Here is a 19,000-nt window from a genome sequence, read left to right as displayed (position 1 = left end):
ATCTTTTGTATCACAAGTTTTACTTTCAATCTTGGGAAGCTAATTTCTCTCCTTTTGCCTTCACTGAACACACTAGCAATTGGAAGCATAAGCTAAGTAGACATCAACATTCTTTCCAGACATTCTGTGCAATACATTCCTTTTTATTGGGGTGTTCAATAAACTTTTCTTTTTTAACCAACCAACCTGCACACAAAATTACCTTCCCTTCAGCAGTTTTGATCCATTTGTCCATCACCATCCCAGCCTGGATATCATCCTGGTTTTGTGTGTGTGTGTGTGGTTTTTCTTCTTCTTCTTACTTCTGAGTCTTTTATCTGTGATTCTGGCTCTCATCTTTTACAGAACCGCAACAACTTGCTGGAATGAACATAAGCTATCACTTGAAATCATCCACTTTTCCACAGAGCTTATTTCAAACAGAATCCTTCTACTCAGACCATCTACTAATAATCTGTATCATAAGAGAAGGGAAAAGGAGGAGAGGGACACACACACACAGAGAGAGAGAGAGAGAGAGAGAGAGAGAGAGAGAGAGAGAGAGAGAGAGAGAGAGAGATGGAACAGAAACCAGAATTAAGCTGTCTATAAAAAGAAATTAGTTTTCTTGGGCAATTCATCCATTTTTGTTCTTAAAGTTCTTAAAGATACTTTTACTTCTCCCTGCTATAGTATTGTTGCTACAAAGTGTGGTTCAAGCCCATGATAATAAAATATCACAGCAGCCTTAAATTACTTTCTCAGAAGTTCTAGGTGAACCTATGCAATAGGGGACTAAGGGAAACCTATCCTATAGGGCTGTACAGCTGAACTACCCCACCCCACTTCAGGAACCCCCGTGACAAATTTCCACCAAAAGAGTGATTTGCAGTTTTTTGTGTTCATCCTTAATGACATGGAACCATTTTTTCACATTTGTATAAAACATTTCAAGAGATATTTTTATTTTAAAATTCTATATAGTACTCATATATTTAGCTGTGTGTGTGTGTGTGTATTCCTACTTTCTTTTAATATATTTCCTTATTTCTGTTCAAGTAAATTTCACTTGAACTAGCTCAGATATTGTTTCAATCCTGCTTGAGCTTGTTTTAAGTGAGGTGTTGTGTGTGTCACAGGCATACATTTGGAAGTGATCAGCAAAAAGAAAGTGACATCATCTCACCATTTGCTACTAGCCTCCAATATAGTGATTCTTTCCCAAGACATCAGTGGCTGCAACTGACTCTGCTTGTTTCTTAGGTTCTTATTCATTTTGGTGTTGCTGATGACTGTGTCTCTCTCAAGCGTATCACTGCACTCATGACGGCTGCCATATTTCTTGTTAGGAAACACTGTGGTTTGCTTTTGGCTCCAAATCTGAGATCACCACAAAAAGAAACAAATATACTGCTACATTGATGACTTACAATTAAACAGATAAGTTTCGGCAAGACTGAGGGATATCATCAATAACAGCAAAAATGCCGCAATGTTATTCTGATGAACAACTGCATTGGGCTTAAAAAGAGAGTTTAAACAAATATATTGACTCTGTGTTGTGGAGGGTGGGACTGGCTGATCTTAAAAAGTCTCAAGATGAGCCAGTACTTGGAAGCAGTCTGATGATAATTAAGGAAGAAGCCTCAGTGATTATGAATGAGTTTCCATCATCGCTGGTATTCCTGGCATCTTCTAGTCCCACCCAACCATCCCATCTATCACCTCTGAAAATTTAATTAACAGACTGTTTATCCCACTTCTTAGATCACTAAATTCAGGAAGGATGATGCTGAAATATTGATTGCTGGCACTCTAATTGATAGCTCCTCACCAAACTGAATGCACTGTTGTTTTTCATTAACCTTTACTTTAGGTTTCTATGCTAGTTTTCAACTTGTGTGACAAAGCGTACCTCTAAGTCAATTTGAATAGGAGCTTCAAGTAAAACTGCTGTGCCATGCTTTATTTGCCCCATTTGCCGTTTCTCTAGGACCTAGGACCAATATAGTATGGATTGAATCCAGAACACAATCCTATACAACCTTAGAAGGTAGTAAGTGCCATTGAACTCACTTCTGAGTAAACGTGCCTAAGATGGCATCTTTAATAGGTTGAACCACTGAAATCAATGAAACAAATTATGAAGAACCTATCTCCCAAGGCTTTTAATGGGAAGTGAACCAGTAAAAGGAGGATATCTACTTTTATTTCTTTGCCTTGCAAAGCAAAACCGGCATCTCACCATATTCTGAAGTCCACAAAACCACAGTAAAATTCCATTTATCTTAATGGTTGGATGGAGCCCACAATGGGTGGGGAGCTGGGGTTTAGGACTACACTGATGTGTACCAGGAGTGTTCAATAGCTATACCAGGATTACAGCTCCTCTCATCTCTGACCATTTCCCATGGTGCCTGAGGCTGATGGGAGTTGGAGTTCAACAACATTTGAACAGCCACAGGTTAGCCACACCTGAACTGTGGAAAGTTCTGCCATGAAGTCATCAATCATAGCAGTGCTGTTATTTTTTTACCACTGTTTCAGTTTTCAGCTTCTGTAAGAAAGGTCATCTCTGACTCAATTTAAACAGGAACAACATTTTTCGTTTTCAATTTTTGAATAACCCTTCCAGATAAATAATTAGCTGCATAAATAATTAGATAATTGGAATAAATATATTCATAAAGTTTTAATTACATATAAATAGCTGCATAGATAGAGGATCTATTGAAAGAAATGTATCCATATAGTTTTCACTTCAAACATTAAGCTGTGAAAAACTCTTCATAGTAGTTCTGTGTCTTTTTATTTGACGACAACAACAACAATTTATTACTTGTACCCCGCCCATCTGGCCAGGCCTCCCCAGCCACTCTCGGCGGCTTCCAACGGAATATTAAAAACACAATAAAATATCAAGCATTAAAAACTATCCTAAAAATAACTACTGTACTATACAAAGCTAACCTATAAATGCATATTGATTTATGTTTAATGTTTTCATCTTCAAAATAATATTGTGTAGTATATTGATAGAAAGAACTGAATCTAAAACAGTGGTGCTTTCCAGAAAATTTCTCACTACTGTATTTCCCCACAATTTCCCATGAAATTTTATTTCAGAATAACTGCAGGCTCCCAAGAATCATATGTACTCGTACATTTTTCATTTGCATCTTCTTGTTTTTCCTAAGCTAGAATTTATTAGAGATATGTTTCCTGTGGAGAGATTCTTATGATAATAGTATGGCAGCCATCAAGTATAACCAATTACAACTTTATTACAACTTTTACAAAAAGAAACAATGTGAACTTTTCCTTATATGTAGGCTGAACCCCATACACATTTTTTAGGGAGTATATCCCATTTGAACTCAATAGGTAAAACTTTTGAGTAAATCAAATTGCACTGAAAATGTATTAATTTCAAAAGTCATTTAACTACACTATGGTATCTGCTTAATTATTGTCAGTGTAATAAAAAGGGGTAATGCAATAAATAATGTAATAAAAAGGGTTTTCTGCCCCCTCATAAGAAGGCACACCAGCCTATCTCCTCTGAAAGAATGGTGTCTATATTTAAGTCTCTCCATCATGGCTGATAGAAGGGCAGAGAGAAGTCATTCAGAGATGAGTCTTTTTGAAGTCCAAGCACATGATAGCTTCTCTTTTACTTTCAATAGCCTACAAAAGGAATCTTTTATTTCTTTGTTCAGGAGCTGTACTGGAATTGCACGGGAGCTAGGCACGTCTCTCAAATTTACATTGACCTATCATTCATCTAGACTTTTCCAACAACAAGATCTTTGTACATAGCTTTCTTAGAAAAGTATAGCTTCTTGAAAAAGTAACCATGAAAAAGATGGCATCTGAGAAGTCATTAAGAAGTGCATTTTGACATTTATCCCTCATAAAAAGAGCCAGAAATCTGCTGGTGTAAACAACAGTGATAATGCCAGAGTAACTGACAATAGATGCAATTGGACATGGTGGTATGGTGTCCTGAATCACTGTTATATACAGTCATACCTTGGATCCTGAACACTTTAGTACTCGGACGTTTTGGCTCCTGAACGCCACAAATCTCAAAGTGAGTGTTCTGGTTTGCGAACGTTCTTTGGAACCTGAATGTCTGATGCGGGCTTCCGTGGATTCGTACAGCCAATCAGAAACTGCACTTTGGTTTCCAAATGTTTTGGAAGTCGAACAGACTTCCGGAACAGATTCCGTTCATTTTCCAGGGCACGACTGTACTTATCATTTTTCTGAGAGGTGTGCTTACTTCCCTTACTTATTACAGGAGGGAGGAGGGTTGTCAAGTCCCAGCCTCCTATGTTTTATAGATTAGATTATTTGTTAATTATTTAATATTATTTATGCTGTATTTTTGATGTTATGTTATTGTTATTTATTGTTTGTAAGCCCCTTTGAGATTAATTTGAATGAAAAGCAGCACAGAAATACATTATACATCAAATCAAATGGAAATCCAGCATTTAGATTTGGTTACCTAGTGGTTTATATGTTGGGGTCAATTGGCTAATGCCCAAAGAACTCTCTAAATACGAGCCTTTCAGATCAGTATAAAGTTCTGCATTGCATTAGCTCATTAAAGGGGATGGGGTTGTACAACAAGGGATTGTATCTGATGTTAGTCATACTCAAAGTAGATCCATCAAAATTAATGCCTATGACTAACTTAGCTTCATTGATTTAAATGGGCTTACTCTGGGTAGATCTTTGTTGGATATAACCCAAGGTTTCTGTCATGGAGCTTAGATTTCAAGACTCGTTATTCCAAGTGAAAAAAATAGCATACATATGTTTTAATAAACAATGGCTGTAAACCAAGCTGTTCCATTTCAGAAAGTTTTATTTACATAACATTTCTGAATACGTATTGCCATGGCAGCTAGAACAACCATCACATACATATGAAATGCAATATAACGAGCAGCCATCAGTGATGGTGCTTTGCAAGTATGGAATTTGTTCTGAGTTTAGAAACCTAAGAAATCAAGTTTCTAGCCCCTACATTTTTTCTTATATGTCATATATTTTTTTACAGTCCTAAAATTTTAGAATGAACATTGTTGCCTTTTGCAAAAGACAAATGACCTTAAACTGATACTTAGCCGTGTGGTACAACTGAGTACTTTTTTCTGGAACAGTTCCCTACTTAATACTGTCATGGTACAGCTTTGATGCGGTATTAGTAGTTTGAAACCTACATAGATGTAATAGAGGAGGCGAATAGCGTTTTTGGTGTTTGGTGAGACTGTTCACCCCATGTTTCTAATTCTTAAGTGCTCCCACTCTCCTGAGAAAATGTTATAAGTCAGTGGAATGATGAAACTGACAAAACCAAGTTGCAAAGCAGCTCTGGCCTGATCAGTTTCAAAGGACACTTTGCAGATATGTGTATATCCTCTCAACACACCTTGAGATGCTAAATAAGTACAATAGAATCAATTTTAAAAAATATGCACTGGAGTGCTAAGAAAACCAGATGATGTGCTGTTGCATGATGCCATGTTTGTCCCACCTGCAATTTTCTTGAGAGCTATTGGATGTCATCAGTCCCTCTTACTCCAGGGGAACTGAACCTGTATAGCAAGCAAAAGATCACACACTAGCTGATGGTAAAAGGAAGAGTGCTCTCTGTCACCTTATAAATACTATGTGAATTAGACTCTAGCATACTTGGCCACATTATGATGGAACCCGGGCAGAGTGTTGATTCAGAAGTGGACCCCTGTCCTATCCACACCTGTCTGGCAGGTGCTGATTGGGTGTGTCTTCTTTGGAATCCCCATATCCATCCCTAAGAACAAACACTCTTCCTCTGACTTCTTTCCCATTCTGTCTATCTTACCTATCAGATCTGTCATGCTCTAGTCCTTCCCAATCTTTTGGGTACTTTGTCTCTTATTTCATTTCACTAGCATTTCAGCAATATCTTAAAGACTACTTACTTTCCATTAAGTCTGTTCAAACTCATTTGTTGGAAGTTTCCTAGATACATTTGTTTAAAAGAATATAAAGGATAAAACAAATATGAAACTATCAGCATCTTCAGAGGTTTGCTGCAAAATGATTCTGATTTTAGCCATTTATATTACAGTTTACCCCTCTCCGCATTTGATAAATAAATGAGGTAACTGTTGCCTGAGGTTATTTTTGGTATGCTTTATGCTTTAGTCTATTGTGAAGCTTTGCCAATTTTCTTTTCCTCCTTTTATTGAAGTTTTTCAAGGCTTGTCAGCTCCTGCAGCTACTATTGGGCTAGATTTTGAACCATCTGTGCTTTATCACAGAGTCCTTTTGTATGTTCCCTAAGGTATGCCTGGTTGGCATATTATCCTTAATGGAAGCTCTCTTCCAACATATTGATGGATTATAGTTCACCTTTTAAGTTTATATGGCACAACCCTTCTACCGTCATGCTCCAAGGAAAGGGGGATGCTGAGCTCCCTGCAGAGGATGATGCCAAGAAAACTTTTATTGGGACACTACAATGATTTGATAAATTACTCAGTTTATAAGTACAATGAATTATTTCAGTTTATAAGCTGTCTGATAACAACTGGAAAACCACAACTTGATAAAATACCATGTAAATGAAGCAAAAACAGAATTGTAATATCAAAAAATAAATAAAGCAAGAGCAAGAATGTTACAACAATTAAAATAGAGAGATAAAACCACAGTGTTAAAATGTTGTTAAACCACAGCATGATAAGCACTATAAAAGCCTGAGTAAATAGAAAAGTATCCAAAAGCATTAATAAAGTAGGTGCCAGGTAAATCTCTCTGGGGAGGATATTAGGCATCTCTCCTCTGAGTCTGAAGTCAACTTTTTGCCTTCAGGTCAAGCAAATGATGGGCAATTTTTTTTCCTGCAATATGGCTGACTTATGTCAACAGAGGATTTAGCCTCTGGCCAGGTGCAGCCCAGGTTGCCTACTGTCTGGCAGCTATGTCCCAGAAACAGCTCTGTTAGCTAAGAATTTTTATATATAGCACAATACCAGTGAAAAGATGTATTCCCAGGCATATTGGAGGGTGTGTAGAAAGACAGAAGCATTATTTCCCCAGGCTATTTTGCTTATGAGGTACAGACTGCTGTAGATTTCTGAGTTAAAATAATAATAATATATGTTTGTTCAGATGGCAGAATCTGTTAATTCCCGGTACTCTCCATTCCTTGTTTTTCCAGCCTTAAATTCAGTTCTCCATATTTCTGCATCAGTCTGCATATTTTGTTTTGATTTTTTTTTTTTAAAAAAAAAAGGTCCTCATGAAAATCCATCAGCAGTTTAGTGTGAATTCCTACAGGTGGCGCAATAGCTCAGTGTGTCTGGCTTTTAACCAGAAGGTTGGTGGTCTAAGCCTACGCAGGGACAGCTGTGGGCAGGATTTCTGCATTATGGGGGGGGGGGGTGTTGCACTAGGTGACCCTCCAGGTCCCTTCCAACTCTACAGTTCTATGATTCTATATGTTTTTAAGACATTTTGCCTAATATGCACATTATTTTCAGAACAATTTTCCCTAATAGAATTCATTTTGTATGCAATTTTTCACCAATATATGCATTTATATGCACACTTTATGCAATATCTCAAGGACTGCTTCTCCCCATATTAACTGATAAGCCCCTGTGATCATTATATGTGCCTCGCCTGGAGCCTTTGTTACATATCTTTAGGATCCAGGCAAAAACCTTCCTCTTCTCCTAGGCTTTGGGCTAATTAAACAATCGATGGCCTTTTAAAATGTGTTTGTGTGGAGAGCATTGGGTTTCTTAAAATGTATTTTGTGTTTTTATATTGTAGACTTCCCTATGATCCTTGGATGAGGGTAGTATAGAAATTTTAACAAAAAAAAACAAAACAACAACAACAACAACGCCCTGATATGTGGATTTTTGTAAACATTACCTGTCTGGAGAACTGCACTGCAAAATTTAGAGAATTTTGAATTTGAGCTGTGTTTTCATTGTTGTCTTGTTTCAGGAACTGTGAATTAGGTGTGTTCACCTTGAAATGCAAACTCAATCAAACTTTCCCTCATTGCTACATGTCTATTTGCAAATGTGAAAAGCTTAGCAGGGACACAACGTTTCTTTAAAATGCCATCAGATCCCAAAAGCAACAGCATGCACACTGCTGTTCTGCCTTTCTTTCACTGCCCACATTTAGACTGGAACAATATTTCCTTCTCATCACTTGCTTCAGTGGGGTTCGGGACGTTGTACATGTAACCCTGCAAACACAGATTTCAGTTGCTTGTAGACTCCAAATATCACATAGCTGTCAAGCAAGGACCTTCAACTAGCAAACTATACAAATGTCTTGAGAGGCTATTTGGCACACCCAAAGAGCATCCTTGCAGTATTATGTTTTCACTACAAGAATAACTTCCCTTGTTGTTCTCAGTCTGCTATACAGGGTATATATATATATATATATATATATATATATATATATATATATATATATATATATATATATATATCTTCAGTAGTTAATGATCCATGAATCCAGTCAAGCCACCAGACTTATTCAAGAGAAAAGAATAGAGTTGACTTCTCCAGCTGACTGGAAAACTGATGGATGCTTTGTGCACATCCTCAGGATCAATCTTACTAGACCAGCTTAAAGGCGCTATATAAAAGCATTAAAAAAAGCTCAAGCTTCCTTGAAATTTGGATTTTATTGCTATTTTATTTTATGTTTTGGATTCATCAACTGTCCTCTGATAATAGGTTTTGGTCTGGTGCAATTATCAATACTGTAAATGCATTATTTTCAGCAAAATATGCTATTACACCCCTGCATTCCTTATCCTCGGAGATCATGAACCCCAGATGTAAACTTTAACCTTATAAAAGCCTATGATATTTTATCATGTCTTTTGCTGGTGCCTTTTAACGTTAGCTTCTGCCCAGTGTGCATTTTAATGCTGGCTCTGTAAAAATAACTATGAATGGAATAATCTGATAGTCCAAAAGCAAGGCCACACAAGTTTTGCCTTTTCCTGGGGGGAAAAGGAGAGGAAAAGCAGCCACCATTTGCAGATGCAGAACCACAAGGCCAGGCTTTTAAAAAGCCATTTAAAATAATGATAGCTAACAAGGGAAATTCTTACTCTGTACTGACAGATGTGGCATATCCCAAGGCAGCTTGAGTGGGTGCTGTTTGATTGAGGATGGGAAAAAGGAACTGCATTTGGGAGACAAAATATATGCTCATTTCGGTAACAAAGCACTGCTTAGCAGGGAGCTTCTGCCTACTTGGCTCCAGAGTTCAGGTAGAAATGAGCTATATGATATGAATTCTAGCCCCGTGTTTTTTCCTCAGTCTGTGATGGACTTGTCAAGGTCTTGGCTGCTTCCTTGTGGCATAAAATAAAATAAAAATAGGAGTCTGCAGAACTGCTCCCTTCTCTGCGACAGTATGCCATCTTTCTTGCATCATCTTAGCACAAATCTCTGCAGTTCAAACAGTGCCTTCAGATCTTTCATCCAAAATCTAGCTATTATTCTTTGCAGGTGCCTGCAAAGGATAAAGGAACCTGAAGCTCTGATGACCACTTCACTCATATGCTTCAGCTGTCCCCATTTCCTTTTACCAGAGATAATTTTTGTTTTCTGTATGCATTGCCAGCCCTTGTTAAATCATTTTCACCTATTCTGTCACATTTGTAACTTCAGGAGGATGCTAAAACCTGGTTATTTCTATATTTATTTATAACATTATACCCTGATTTTTCCCCTCCACCAAAGGAGTTGCTCAGAGTGGCTTCCAAATAGAAAAGCAAACATCAAAACAACAAAAATTCAACCACTGAAACACAAATTATGAAATGAAAACCAGGTGCAAAAAAGAATAGAGAAGCCTTCACATTCAGTTCCTTAAGCAACAACAAAATCAAAAACGTATCTTTAAAGGGATGTTTTCCAAAGTGCACATTTTTAGAGTTGCTGGAATTCATTCCCCTCCCTTGATCTGTAGAGATTGCATCTCTCTCTAATAGTGGCCCACGTGACGGAGACAACGCATGGAGCCACCTCCTGAAACCACCATCACTGCTGCTTTCCTGGCTGGGCCAGGAGCATGGCCTTGTAGGTGCACTCATGGTACTGATGAATTGGTGGTGGCAATGGTCCCATTGCTTCAGCAATGTTGTGCCAACCTTGCCGTGTTCCAGCCACATTGGGTGGGGCCAACTGGGACAAGGTGCCATATGGTGTGGGGCCATATGACTGCAAAAATGGGGCCACTGCCACCACCAAATTTATCATCAATCAGTCAATCAATCAATATTTATATGTTATGTTCACAGATCAGCCACTGAATTACACTCAAACAAACAGTCCAACAAATTTTACAGTGTTTTGGCCAGCAAATGGTTATTTGGGATTACCAACATGGTGAGGAGCTTGTGTGTGTGTGTGTGTGTGTGTGTGTGTGTGTGTGTGTGTGTGTGTGACGTTCTACATTTACAATCATGGTAGAATGTGTCCCCAAATTTATTAAGTATGCATCCCAACCTCCCTCCCAAGGGAGCCCAGGCTGGCAAACAAGAAGTGACAAAACAATAAAAATGTATTTATTTATTTTTTTAAAAAAAATCCTGTACAGAAATGGAGTAACTAAGGTTAAAGATTTAAATGGTTTGTTTTTGTGCCTGTTCTAAGATTACGGTGCCAAAAGATCTACAGACAGTTGTACAAACACAGAATTCCTTGCAATATATATAGAACCCAGACAGCAATCCATATGCTCCTTTTTGTATTTCATATATGTTTCTTATTCACATTGGCACTAGGAGAAAGAAAAACTTATGTTCTCTCCAATAAATATGCAAAAGAGTGGATGTAGAATACAACAGTGCTTCTCAAATGTAATGACTGAGCCAGACCAATCCACTGCAAACGTCACACAAAAGATCCAATCCAAACTTTAGCTTTGAATCAGGATCTCCCATCTTATAAAATTTCGCAAAATATTAGTTCAAAAAGTCAAATAGACTCAGGGAGGTTGTGTTCCCTTGTGTGCTTCTGCGAGGGTATGTAAGGTTGGTACTGCAGGGGACTAAGAAGCAAGGAGATCTACTGCTGTGGAAGCCCACTACCATTGTTGTTCCTGGTCCAAGATCCTGAAACAGAGCGTTTTGATGTTGGGATGGCACTGGAACAGAGCTAGCCAATAATCTACTGGATCAGCACACGAAAACACCATTTACCTTCCCGCTGTAGCTGTTCCTATTTATCTACTTGCATTTTGACGTGCTTTCGAACTGCTAGGTTGGCAGGAGCTGGGACCAAGCAATGGGAGCTCACCCCGTCACAGGGATTCGAACCGCTGACCTTCTGGTCAGCAAGCCCTAGGCTCAGTGGTTTAACCCACAGCGCCATATGGGTCCCCTGGCTGGATCCTTTGTTAGGTTTTTCCTTTAAGACTGATGTGGTCAATGGTGCTACACAGAGATGTGTGTTTGTAACCTTGTTCTGAATGATAGCACACCTGTGAGCTTTTGCTAATTTGAATAATTGAAGGTAGAGTTTGCTTACTGTAATGTGATTGGGTAATTGACTATTTTGAATTCTGTATTTAAGCAAATGGTTCATGGGTGTGGTGGTGGTGATGTATTGTGAAATGAGAGGAAAAGAGTAGAGGAGTGTGTTGTATATAATTGTAAATAAAAGCAAGCAAAGATACTGAAGACGACTTTGTTATTTCATCAATCCTGCCGCTGTTGCCACTCGGTTGGTGCGTATTTCGCCCAACATCCGGTTATGGGCCCAGGAACTGCGCATGGGTGTTTGAACTGCTTGCTAAGAGGGCTGCGAAGCTGAGCTATCTGCCGGTCAAAAAGGAGCTGGAAGTATATCCAGGATGGATGATGGCGAAAAGATGGCGCTTACCTTTCCTCAACTAACTGATGGTAATTATAGTCTTTGGTCCTTTAGAATGAGAGGATTACTTAAATCTAAGGACCTGTTTAACTACACCGTGGACACCCCTCCTCAGCCACTCACCCCTGAATGGATACGGGGGGATAACAAAGCCAAAGCTTTTATAAACTTAGCAGTGTCCGACCAGCAAGTTGTATATATCAGAGATAAAACGTCGGCTAAAGAAATGTGGGAGAGTTTGGCTGCGGTCCATTTGAGAAAAGAGTCCGCGTCAGCCTTGGCTTTTTACCGCCAGCTTTATCAGGCAAAGCTGCAACAAAACAAAGATACTGAAGACGACTTCGTTATTTCGTCAACCCTGCTGCTGTTGCCACTCGGTTGGTGCGTATTTTGCCCAACACCTACACCAGCCCATTTGCTGGAGAGGGGCCCAATTCAGCCTGGACAACAACAAAAAGGGTAAAAGAAGGAATTAACACATGTCAGCAGTGCTTCTGAGGTATAGGTGGTTCCATAGCTCTGAGCAAGGGGGATGGGACTGAACTCTCTGCGCTATTATGAAGGTTTTGATTCCTTCCTCCCTATGCCTATGAAATATAGAATGGATTGCAGCAAGAAATTCAGTGCTGAAAAAGTGGAAACCAGAGCTCCTCTGCCACCCCAAACCAAACAGCACCAGGATGGAATTCAATATGGTCTTTGATTTCCTTTTCCAACCTTCTGGCAAAATACCAACACACAGTTTGCAACCATTGCTTTAGGATATGTCAGTGCAATAAAATAAAAATAAAAAGATGTATTCCAGGAAGTGTGTACAGTAAGTGGCTTGAGTGCATGGGTGCCATGGTTGGTTTTCTGAAATTGTGACAAGGGAGAAATGTCTATCTTCCATTCCAGTCCAAGCATAGCAAAATATGTTGCCTGGCTGTCATAGATAGTCACACTTTGGGAGATGCTGGCCAGGGCAGCATTCATCAGATAGGACAGCATTCTTCATTTGTGCAAAGTGCATAAATACTTTGCATAGTTCAAGCAGGTACACAGAGTACCTTAGCCAGAGTAAGTTAGATTTCTTTTTTAAAAGCTTATTTCAGCTTACAGCTGATTCTGAGGCAGGCATTCTCTTGTGGTTATCCTCCTTTTCTACAAAAAGGGACACCAGAGTAAAACAATTGTACAGAATAATTAGCTTTACATGACATTCACGTACTGTTGGGCATTTCTAGTTTAACTGAGCTAATGATCAGTTTGGATTTGAAGCTCCATTGAGTTTATTACTGAATCAGAGTATCGTTTCCACAGAGAGAAACAGAGAACCCATTACAAGCCCCTAGCCTTTAATGGGGTTGATAAAATATAAGAGCACAATCTGATTCAACACGAAGGGGTTTCTGAAGAAAAGGAGGGGGTCACCACCTTTACCTATCCCCCCCATTTCCCTCTTCTTTTAACATTTCATAAAGACAGAAAGGAGAGAGAAATGTATTTCATCTTATTAAAAACCAATGAGATATATGCAAACTCAATTACTATCAAGTAACGCTGAAATAGATTTAATCACATCTACAGTGCCTGCAATGACTGATGTTGGCTGGATGAGGATCAGATACTGACTATGGATCAAACTACACATTACATTGAGCTTGCACTTTCAACTGCTCGCTGACAAATTTCCACTTTCAACGGCGGGAAGGGGAGTCTTGACCAGGACTGTGGTCTTCCCTCTACAAATCACCCACATCCTACCTTTGCACCCCCAAAGGTCACATTTCTGTGTAACACATTTATAGGGCAAGAGGAATATGAGGTGACTTTCAGTAAGAAAACACCACGGGGAAGAAATAGTTAAGTCTCCACTCTGGCTGATACCTCAGCCCCAGTCCACACTGAAAAGGAAGCATGGGTACTTTTAATTAAAGAAAGTGTGGACAGCAGGGTTGGCCCAATACATTTTGGACCCCAAAATGGGGCACCCCTGCGCCCCACCAGGGAATAAGAGGTGAGTGAATATTGACATCAGGAACAAGGTGTGTGGGAAGGAAGATCAACAGCAGCCTCTGCTGCCCATGGGGTCCCTGCAGCCTAAGGTGGTCGCCTGGCCTGGTCTCATAGGTGGGCCAGCCCTGGTGGACAGTTTTAAAGAAGCACTTTCAGGCAGATGCATAGCATAATTTATAGCTTGGCCCCAGGTGCACTTGCGTCAGGTGGAGCCTAAAGATATCCGGAACACATAGTGGCACAGCACCTGGTATATACAGACAAAGTCATAAATTTGGTGTGATGCTGCTAGTGAAAAGAGGCAGCATCCGCACAGCAATTTAGTCAGTTCTCCCAATGTTTCCCTAACTTTTAATTTCCACATTATGTTTGAGCTTTCTCATGGCATAAAGATCACTTCTAAAGCATGCTGCCTCCTCCCAGCCTATTTTTGATTTTTCTTTGGCTATTTAGCAAGCAATTTTTCTTCTTCTTAATTCAGGATCTCTTTAAATGCCATCACTCCATCATTGCATGATTGTGTACTGTTCAAATCTCAGTACCTTACCTCTGTGCTGAGTACAGGATTAGGAAGTGCAGTTAAGGACCACAGAACAAACTTCAGCTTCGTCTGACTTCACTGAATTGGGCTGACCATTTCTCTCTTCCACCCCATTTAGTGGTTGTTGTGGTCTTGCTAGGCGTGATAGAGCTTATTAACCTCTTGAAAATTTGTCTCAGTTTGGTTCTGGGTGTGACAAGCAAGCAAAGAGGTGGCTGACACTACTGAATATTAAAGATCAAGTGTATTAAAATACTCGCTGACAGCCTCTTAAGTGCTTCTGCATTTTTATCTTGATTTACAGGGATTTAACACTACTCCATTAGCATTAATGGGAACGGAGAATGTAACTCTACCCATGCTGAAATGCAGAAGAGCCGTATATTCTGCTTTCTGTTCTCCTGTGATAATCTTACAAGGGATAGGTGATATGTAAACATCTGTTCATTGCTTAGGAGCTCTGGAACCACATCTCAATAGGGAAACAAGGTGTTTAAACCAGGGGTCAGTAAACTTTTTCAGCAGGGGGCCGGTCCACTGTCCATCAGACCTTGTGAGGGGCCAGACTATATTTTTTGGGGGGAAATGAATGAATTCCTGTGCCCCACAAATAATCCAGAGATGCATTTTAAATACAAGGACATATTCTACTCATTTAAAAACACCAGGCAGGCCCCACAAATAAGTCAGAGATGCATTTTAAATAGAAGGACATTCTACCGGTACTCATGTAAAAACATGCTGATTCCTGGACCATCCACGGGCCGGATTTAGAAGGTGATTGGGCCGCATCCGGCCCCTGGGCCTTAGTTTGGGGGTCCCTGGTTTAAACCATGCTTTTAACCGGCTCACAGATATAAAATGGCAGACATAGAAATGGCCCCTTTGTGGGCATTTTCGAGGGGGGGGGTGATTCAAAGGAAGTCATAAGCCATTCCAAATCTTATGGTCCTGATGAGTAATTATTACATAGGGCCACATCTGCTAAAAGCTCCAGGTCTAAAGCATCGAGCAAGAGTTGTCTCAAATTCTGCTAACTTTAAAAGCTGCCCTGACCTGTTGCAATGTGACAAATGATGTATGCTTCACTGAAGAAAGTGATACTATGACAGGAATCGTGGTTGTGTCCACTGAAACATTGTTTGTTTTCTAAGGATTATAAACCACCTTTCAACAATGCAGGGTACAAGGAGGTCAAAAAAGCATGATACAAAATAAAAATAAAAAGCTACAAATGGAGTTAAAAGCAGCAACAATAATAAGAAAGTCCTATGTAATCAGAAAACAGCCAAAGATGTATACAATAAAACGGAGAGCTAATCAAGCCTGGGGTCCATTAAAATCTGGGTCCTGATTATACTATCTGCCTGAAGCTACAGAAAAAAGGAAACCTGAGCACTCTTCAGACATTTGTACTGCACAGTTCTTAGTTTTGTACCACAAATTCCAAAAACTCTCTTCACCTCCCCCTTCTTCACATTGGACACAATCCAGTACCTTAAGCTCTGCATAAGTCTGCAGTCTCATGCACACTTCACCTGGACTAAGTCCCACTGAATTCAGATTGACTTACTTTTGAGAAAGCATGCATAGGAGGCCTCGTTCAGCAGCTGCGGTAGTCATCCAATGTCTTGGCTTTATCCCATAGTTGTCAAGTTTCCCCTTTTCTCATGAGGAAGCCTATTCAGCATAAGGGAATTTCCCTTTTAAAAAGGGAGAACTTGACAGCTATGTTTTATCCTTCAGTTTGAAGTTGGGACTTCCATAGCTGCCAAGTTATCCCTTTTTTTAAGGGATTTCCCCTTATGCTGAATAGGCTTCCTCGTGAGAAAAGGGAAAACTTGGCAGCTATGGACTTCCCATTATTGAATGCTCCTCCATAGCAATAAAATAAAATAAAAACCCTCCTCCCTGATATTTGTATCACCTATGTGGATTTTAAAAAGTGAAGGGGTGCTCTGCTATATGAGCCCCCACCTATAGCATTTTAACCACATTGGTGGCGGCCAGTTATTAGGTGTGGTTCATTCTTTTGTGGAATTCTTAATTCGAAGAAAGAGCATTGCCCATGCAAGGAGTGGACTGCTTTGCATTCTTCAATGTTGCAGAAATTGTTGAATGCACCATGGGTGCAAACAAACGGAGCTTTCTCAGATATGTAGGTCCATGGGCATAATCCACCAAAAGTTAGTTATTAATCAAGCCTTGAGGTGAGTGTTCATGCGTAGATCATTGCTATGCCTGTAGGCCTCATTCCAAATGTCAGGAGCCCCACCCGCCAATCTGGTTTCACACCCTGGCCTCTATACCTGAATCTAAAGGTTTCTGTAGGAGGTAGTTTCCTCCCACTGCATGTAGAAACCAACACACATACAATCCACTGCTCCTTTAGATCTTCTCTGAACACAAAATATGTGGGAGTGGGATGATGAGGACAGTGATGGAGACAGGCCCAGCAGTTGTAGCCCGGCTTTGGTCTCCCTGAATGTGTAAAGGGCACTGTGTGAAGGGAAATCTCACTGGAATCAATAGGACTTAAGTTAATTATGTGATTGACCTCCATTCTGTTGCTTTCAATAGGAATTGTCATCATCCATTTTGTTGCTGTCAATAGGAATTGTTCTGGGTTGTGCCCCACAGACACACACAAGGCTTCTGGATCCAAACAAGAGGCTGCATTCGACAATCCAGGAGTTGCTAATTTAATCCTTTCACAAGCTAGTAATTTTTATTAAAATGAAAAGGAGCCCATGTACAGAAATTTACAAATAGTTCTGCCTTCTGCAGTTTAGTCCACTCCTAGATTTTAATTTAAAACCTTTATCTGCCTCTGTTTAATATATGAAAAAGCCAGCATGCCAAAGCTGTGATTAACTTTGTAGGTGCAGTGGAATTATGGAAATGCATCATGCACAAGTGCGCACTTTCCAAAATTATTCTGTGACCTTGTGCTTAAGCCGAGTTTTAAATAATTCAGTGATGTATTGAATGAATAAATTTGTACCGCTTGTTACTCTAAACACTCAGGCATTCACTTTTCCTTGCCATTTTTAATAAAATCTAGCTTCCTAATATTCATGAAATATTGCATTTCAATTAAATTACATAGGTACTGGGGGGGCAGTTTGCCCTGAGCTGCTTAATGTTGACACCAACTGTCATTTGCTCCCCCTCCCTCCTCTATAATAACCAGAGAGGTTTTATGTACCACTAATATAAAGGACTGTCACAGTTTAATGAGAAACTTTTTTGATCAAGCTTTACACAAAGCTGCACAAGGCAGAAAAATAATGAATCTAAAGTATTTTTTCTTGTTTGTGAAGGGTACTAATTTGAACATAAAATACACCAAAGGAAATACAGAGTGGCTATTTCCACTGGTCTTTTTGAAAAGGAGAAGTGAGGAAACGTGTTCCAAAAAAGTGACAGACTAGTTTATGCGTACAGAGAACATCCAGTGCCTTAGTTGTATGGGGTGTTACATTTCTTATCTCTTTAACCAAGGAAAATGGTCCACACAGACACGGGATCTTCCGATTTTGCATGTGGAGAGATAAGGAAGGTAAGTATAGAAAGACTCACTGGAGAGACTGGGTAAAAATCATCAGTAGGGCTAAGGGAATAGTTCTGTCACTGCAAACTTCTATCCTTGCCCAACAACACAATGATCTCCCCCACCCCACCCTGTTCTGGGGGTGCTCCCAACACTTTGGAGCAGATCGGGGGAGGGCATAGGAGAGAAGAAAAGAAGAGTAAGTCCCACTGCACTGTCAGGAATTGTTGCACTAGCTTCTGCTACCACAATGATTTAGTTGGATGTGGCCCATTGTATTTCTGCTGAACTCATTTCAAATAGGCTTCCAAGTGGGTGAAAGCAGAAACCTTTCTCATGGGGGGTATCTATATTTTGGAGCTGCACCCCTAGACAAATTACCTTGCAATTGTTTTTCAGGACAGGGCTTAACCCTTTTCATCCAGAGGCCCACATTCTCTACTGACCAACTGTCTGCTGGGGTAGGACATGCCAGTGGTGAGCGGGGCTGGAGGCAAAAGTGGAAGGAGCAATGCTAACTTTGTACACTAGGCTAGTTTTTACACTCATGCACCTCCCTCTATCCTCCATCCAGACAAGCAAGTGGCATTGTCAAAGTTCAAGGACACTTTCCAGCCGAGCAAAAATTCTCAAAGTAGCTACAAAGCAGGGCAAGTTTATGGCCAGGCCTGATGAGAAGGGGAGTTATTGGAAGGTGATGTGGTCTGAGGACAGTCCCAATGGCCCAATGGGGAGACCTGGAGGGCCACAGTTAGCCACTGGGTCTGAGGTTCTGCATCCCTGTTGAAAGCCACTTTGATGGCTCTCTTATGCTATATGAACAAAACAAAACAAATTATTTGGTTCTCTAACATCACTTGTAAGCTTTCTCTAAAAGTGGTCCCTGGGTAGCATGAGGCATACCATTGTCAGTGTGGAAGGACATTTGCTTTGCATGTAGAAGGTCACAGTTTCAAATGTGGCAACTCTAGGTAGATCTGGGAAAGACTCTGTAGAGCTGCT

General features: G+C 40.0%; 1 long non-coding RNA gene across 1 annotated transcript in view; it reads right to left on the bottom strand.

The window, feature by feature from the left end:
* LOC148687355 (uncharacterized) overlaps window positions 1-19,000 on the bottom strand; it is a 209,294-nt gene that overhangs the window by 32,990 nt on the left and 157,304 nt on the right. Inside the window, exons 7-8 of the long non-coding RNA XR_015947755.1 lie at window positions 1,166-1,359; window positions 203-454 (exon numbers count right to left, since the gene is read on the bottom strand). This is a non-coding gene — a long non-coding RNA (uncharacterized LOC148687355). The remainder of the gene's footprint in view (window positions 1-202; window positions 455-1,165; window positions 1,360-19,000) is intronic.

Source organism: Zootoca vivipara, chromosome Z1 (genome assembly GCF_965207765.1).
Source record: "Zootoca vivipara chromosome Z1, rZooViv2.hap1.1, whole genome shotgun sequence".
Classification (NCBI taxonomy): domain Eukaryota; kingdom Metazoa; phylum Chordata; class Lepidosauria; order Squamata; family Lacertidae; genus Zootoca; species Zootoca vivipara.
The sequence above is the reverse complement of the archived record's forward strand: the minus strand, read 5'-3'. Positions and strand labels throughout refer to the sequence as shown.